This window comes from Benincasa hispida, chromosome 5 (genome assembly GCF_027475165.1).
Source record: "Benincasa hispida cultivar pf3 chromosome 5, pf3_genome.v1.1, whole genome shotgun sequence".
NCBI classification, from domain to species: domain Eukaryota; kingdom Viridiplantae; phylum Streptophyta; class Magnoliopsida; order Cucurbitales; family Cucurbitaceae; genus Benincasa; species Benincasa hispida.
In genome coordinates, this window is record NC_143482.1 from 44,235,333 (window position 1) to 44,242,368 (window position 7,036).

The window sequence follows — 7,036 nt, forward strand, 5'->3', positions numbered from 1 at the left end:
TTCATAATTAAATTAAATTAAATTAAATTAAATTAAAATTTACATTATACTATATATTATATCAAATATAACATATAACCTATAGTTTATATTTTATCAAAGATAATATAACCTATAGTTTGGAATTCTCTCGATAATCTATAGCATTTAATATAAATCAAATTTACATCAAATACAATTATATGAATCTGATTCATATTATTAATATTTGAATCATATTCAAATATTTACATCTTCTTAATAAACTTTATATTATAATGTATCAAATACATTATGTTAATTATATCACATATAATTAATTTAGATTATTACATCATATATAATTAATTCTCTCAGTTAATTTAATTCTCAATAATCCCGGTTGAGCTACAAAGGGGACTTCATGGACCTATAAATTGAAGCTCCATCGGACTTAGATAATTAATTAAACTCCTTTATTTAAATTACCCAACTTCCATTAACTTTCGATCACTCCACTAAAGACCGACAGTTGCACTCTTCGCACTATAAATATATTTCTATGTCCATTGGATATTACTAGTCAACAGGGTAATGACCCTTCACAAATTGCTTGTAAGTACTGCTAGACCAAAATTACCGTTTTTCCCCTGTAGTTACATTTAACTCCTTAACTCCTTAAGCACCACTAATCCCTCTAATGAATAATAATTCATAATCAAACTATAACCAAACCCCTCTCAGACCAGGAGAGGGTGCGGCGCCACATTGTTTAAGCTCCAGAATCAGCCCTTAAGGGAGTAATTGATCTACTTACCTCAACAATAGGGAATGAGTGAATTCTGTCTTATGTAATTGTGTTCTCAACTCCCCAATCAGACAAATTCTCAAAATGGTAGGCATATTGAGTCGACGAACTAGCCACTCTCGCCCATGCAAATCACAAACCACATAGACCGTTCAGGTTATCACTTAAACACAATCCACCTATATGTCTTTACATATATGTTTAAGCTACAGAAGATAACCTTGGATGTTTGTCTATTGTTTTTATGGGTTAATGCTACTAAATGTTGAATAAAATACTTCATATTTTTTTAAATAAATAAACTGTTTGTACAATATAATTGTAAACTACAGAACCCATGAGATTGAGGGTATCAACCCCAAAAATTTCCCACTTGTCCTAAAGCTAGTGGGATGTACATCATAAAAGTCATACTAATATAAAAATATACAAAACAAGAAACTAGAGCATAATATGTGCCAAGTACAAAACAAACTTATATACACATCTTTTTGGAGAGTTTTATTGTGCAATTTAAAGCTTAAGAAAAAATATTGTAACGGTTGAATCCTAACCTGTGGAAAGGATCGTGTTTGCTTTTGAACCCGTAAAAGGAACAAGATAGAGGTTTGTCTCTCATTCGTGGAAAGAGTCGAAGAAGATTTTTTTAATCAAAGTTCCAAGAGATACTTGGGAATGTGGATATATGTCGTGTTTGATCGAACCATTATAAAAATCACGGTGTCTTCTTCTCTAACTCTTTCCTAGTTATTTTTGCACTTAATTTTAATTGCTTGCTCTTATTGGTTGGTATTGATTGAATAGATTATCACATACTTTTTTTTTTTTTTTATCAATATTGTTATTAGTATCAACTAGGGTTTTATTAATTTAATTTAAAAATTATCTAATCAGTTTAAATTGAGCATATTTAGGAAAATTTTAATTAAACCCTATTCACCCCTTCCCCCTCCCCCTAGGGTTACCACATCGGTCCAATAATTGGTATTGGAGCAAGATTGCTCACTTAAAATTTAATTTATTTTAATAAACTTTATTATTAGAGCATCATAAAAAACCTAGTAGTAAATAGAATTGTTGAAGGCCAATCAACTTCTAGACCTCCTTATTCTGATGGTTCAATTATGCATATCAGAAAGCTATAATGAAAATTTATTTGCAATCTATTGACTATAATTTGTGGTTAATTATTGTTAAAAGTCCTTATGTACCCATAAAAACGGTTGATAATGTTGATAAGCCTAAATTAGAAGACAAGTACGATGAAAATGAAATGAGAAAGTGTTCTTCTAATGCTAAGGCTATTAATTGTTTGTATTGTGCTTCGAGCAAAGATGAATTTAATAGGATACCCAAGTGTTATTCCATTCAAGAAATTTGGAATATTGTTGAAATTACTCATGAAGGAAAAAATCAAGTTAGAGAGTTTAAAATTAACATGCTTGTTCATAATTATGAATTATTTAAGATGGATGCTAATGAGTCTATAGCGGATATGTTTACTAGATTTACTAACATTATGAATGCTTTGAAGGGACTTGGTAAAGTCTGTACAACATCCGAAAATGTTAGAAAAATTATTAGGTCTCTACCTATGAGATCACAAGGTGACGGCAATCCAAGAAGCCAAAGATCTCACCAAACTTCTATTAGAGGAACTCATGACCTATGAGATCACAATGAATGAGCACTTGGAGGGTGAGTCCAAAAAGAATAAGAGTATTGCATCAAAGACCATCTCCTTGGAAGTTGACTTCAAAGATGAGGATATCCTTGATGAAGATGATGTCGCATATCTCTCACGTAAGTACATAAAGTTCATCAGAAGGAATAAGTAATTCAAGAAACATCTAGCAACCCAAAAATAGTCAAAAGGTGAGAAGAGAAAAAAGGATGAGGTGATTTGTTATGAATGCAAATAGTCGAGTCATATAAGAATGAACTATCCATTCCTCAAATCATCTAAGAAATCCAAAAAGAAGGCAATGAAGGCTACGTGGGATGATAATAGTGAAAGTGAAAGTGGAAGTGATGGTGAAGAAGTGGCACATCTTGGTCTTATGGCTCATAGTGAAAAAGATGATGAACTTGATGATGAGGTAATTTTAGAACCCCTTTCTTATGATGAATTTTTTGAAGCTTTTGAAAGTATGCAAAATGACTTAGAAAAGCTTAGTTCAAAACATGTTGTGCTTAAAAATAAATACAACACTTTGACTAGTGAAAATAAGTCTTTACTTGATGAAATTGCTTGCTTTAAAAAGAATGAGCATGTTGTGCAAATTGATAAAATAAATGCCTCTTGTAATAAGCATGTTTGTGATTGTGATGAAAAAAATGCATTGCTTGATAAAGTTAGATTTCTTGAGCATGATGGTTGTGGAAAGGATAATTTGATTAAATCACTTAAAGAAAAAGAATTAAATGTCTTGCAAAAATTTGATAAAGCTAGAGTCTACAATATGTGCTCAAAGATTGGACAAAATAATTGAAGTAGACAAGCCTTTTGGTGATAAGATAGTTTTAGACTATATTGATGAATGTTCTACTCTTTCATGTTCTAAAACTATATATGTTAAAGAATCTTGTATTGTGCCTAATATGTCTAATGTTGGGTTTAATAATGCTAAATCTAGTTTTATACCTATATATCATAATTGTGATTTTGAAGGTCATATTAGACCTAAGTGCTTTAAATTGAAGTATGGTCACATTACTTCTTCAAGAAGAAAATTTTCTTAAAGAGCAAAGTTTTTACAATGCTCTAAAAAAGAATTTCTCCAAGAAGAGTAAAGTGCATAAATTTGTTATTAGAGATAAATTCTTGCATAATGTTGTTTGTTTTTCTTGTGGCAAGTATGGACATCAAGTTTATTCTTGTTACTTGTCTAGTTCCAATAATTAGTTAGTAACTAGAACTATTATCAAACACAAATTGTGGTCCAAATTCTAAATATGATGATCAAATAAAAAAAAAAGAATGATTATATGTAGTGCAATATATATATGTATAATTAATTGTAAGTTTTTTACCACTAACAAAACACACCCCTAGGGGTTTTGGAACTTCAAGTGGTGGAGTAGGCTATTTTATCCCACTATATATTTGGAGTTCCAATTATGATAGCTGGTGTTTTCAACTATTGTAACCTATAATTTATTATTATTTCAAACTCCTCTATGTTACTGTGTTTACTATTTTCTACCTTAAGTAAAATAAATTTCACCTCAAACACAGACTATTATAACCCAAACTAAAATAGTCAACACCTAAAATACAGACTATTATAACCTATAGACTATTATAGCATACATACTATAATAACCACTGACTACAATAACCAACTCGACGATCTAAATGTTGGAAAAAACCTCTCACTTCTACAACAAGACTAAGCAAAAAAAAATAATAGAGAAATTGAAAGAAAACAATAAAACTAGGAAACAAAAGAATTTATGTGGAAAACTCTAAACTTGTAGGAAAAACAATAGCCCACTCAAAAGACATCCACTATGGAAAAAATTGTTGCAATTATATAAAATAATTCTCTCCCCGATCCCATTTACGTGAGCACTCTCTCAAAGCTATTATACTATACATACATGTTAATCTCACTCTCAAACTAGATAATACATAAAAGGAATTTAACTAGAGTTAGAACACTTAAGCTTAAAGTATTTCTAACTAGGATGATTTGAAACCAAAGACATGAGCTCCTTTTATAGTGCTTAGAGCCCATGACTTTATTTAACCTTTTCAATATGAGACAATTGCACTTCTAATAATTTTCCAAAACTCAACAAATTCTACCTTGATAGGATATTTGAAGAATCCACAATTTCTGTTATATCCATAATCTTCACAGATCACAATCATAATTCTTAACTCTGAGAATTATAACTCACTCCACCATAAAGAGTAAAGCACTTGGAATCCCACCTTCCAAGATTTTCCTTTTTTGTAACATGCCGATAAACCTTACTGAAAGTTATGGTACAACTTCTACCTTCTTGGCTCACCTGAAAGTTCTTTAGCTATCAAGGTAACTTTCACCACAAACCTTCCATAACCACCAAGTTAATACCCCATGTTCAAACTTTTATGAAACTGCTAACATCACTGAAGAAAATCTAAATAGAGATCCTTTAAGCAGTGGAAGTGGATCATTCCAAATCCCATTGAGAAAGAACATAAACAATTACAATTTTAGTGGAAACAGATTATGCATGAACACAAATTATAACATACTACTTATAAAGGAAGGTACAAGAGATAAAGTATGCAAACCTTTGAAGAATTATTCTTTAAGTATCTCTTGATCGTTCAGTAACTAGTTCAACAGCACGAACTTTGAACATAAAGATTAGAACATGATCTCAACGAACGTCTGAATCAACCTCGACCCCAATCGAGTCCCTGTCGATCCTCGAACAGAATTAGAACACCACCACAAGTGTTATCTTGGTATTCTCGGTATGAGAATCTAGGAGTTGTGGACCCTGTATGATCTTGGATTGAGAAAAATAGGAGGTAGATGATTGAGTAAGTGGAAGATGAGGTTGTCTATCGTATAGAAGAAATATTCAATCGTTTAGTAAACGAAAGCTTATCATATAGACTTTGCTACTCGATGGTGTAGCAACAAATAACTGAGTAACTATCGTATAGTAAACTCATAGTTCGATCGTGTATGCTCTCCATGCTATAGCTTAGTAAAACCTTTTTATTTGATAACCTTTTTGTGAGATTATTCCGAATGAATCATCAACTGAATTTTGGAAAACCATTTTCCTTTTTATCTCACAGTTACCATAAAACTTCCAATAACCTCCCACTCAAATCAGTTATTAGAGAAAAATAATAATTAATTATCATATAATTAATATGTTATAAATAAATATAATAACCAACTTATCATATTATATTTATAACCTATAGTTTTAATATTTCATCATATGAAACATATAAGCCATAGTTATTTTTCTATTTTATGGTATTTAATATAAATCATATTTATATTAGTTCCTCCAATTAATGTATCTAATACATCATATCAATTATATCACATATAATTGAATTAATTTAATTATATCATATATAATTAAACTTCCTCTTGTTAATTTGAACACTTCAAACTAACCCAAAATCTGATTCTCAACTTGAATTCTTTGAGCTATGAAGGGGACCTCATTGACCTAAGCTTGAAGCTCCAACGATACGTGAATAACTTATTAAACTCTTTAATCACGAGATCCACCATCCGTTAACTGTTGATCACTCCACTAAAGACTGACAATTGCACTATTCGCATTACAGATATATTTTTGTGTCTATATGACCAATCAATAGTGCGATAACCCTTTAAAAATCTCTCGTAAGTATAGTTGGGCCAATTTACTGTTTTGCCCTTGTAGTTACATCTAACTTCTTAAGTACCACTGATTCCTCTAATGAACAATGAGTCATAGTCCTACTATGACTGAGTCCTCTCTTCTAAAGAGAGGGTGTGGCTACTATGTTCAAGACTCGGAATCAACCCTTAAGGGAGTAATTTATGTACTTACCCCTGCTTCGGGGAAGGAATGAATTCCGTCTTGTGTAGCTAGGTTCCCAGCTCCCCAATCAGATGAATCCTCAGAATATTAAGCTTGTTGAGTTGACAATCTGGCCACTCTCACCCATACAAATCAAAGGACCGCCGTTATAGGCAGGAGTTCCCAACTCACTCAATATTAAGGTCATGTCACCTATGGTCATTTTAGTGAAATGTAAGTCTCAATTATCCACAACGTCATATAAAAAGTAATCATCTCGTGGTCCGGTCTTATACAAACTCTTTGTAATGGATACCCCGCTCACATGTCTCCACATGAATGGTCAGGATCATACCATCTGTAGCACTTTACAACACTTGTAACATCTACAAAACGGCTGTATCCGTAATGTTAACAGGATAAGGTGTCCCTCCTTTATCCATCTGCTGCAGACCATTTAGGTTATTACTTAAGGCATGATCCACTTGTATGTCTCACATACATGCTTAAGTTACATGAATTAACCACAGATCTTAGGTTATTGGATTTGAGTAAATGCTTATAAAATAACATTTATTTTTATTAATAATAATATGTGTACAAAAATTTACAAACTATGAGACCACCGGGAGAAATAGGACACCAATCCCATTAATACATCCTCTATCTATTGGGTTGTATGTCCTAAAACTCGCGATTTGTAAAGTTAAACATTTTCTATTATCAATAAAGATG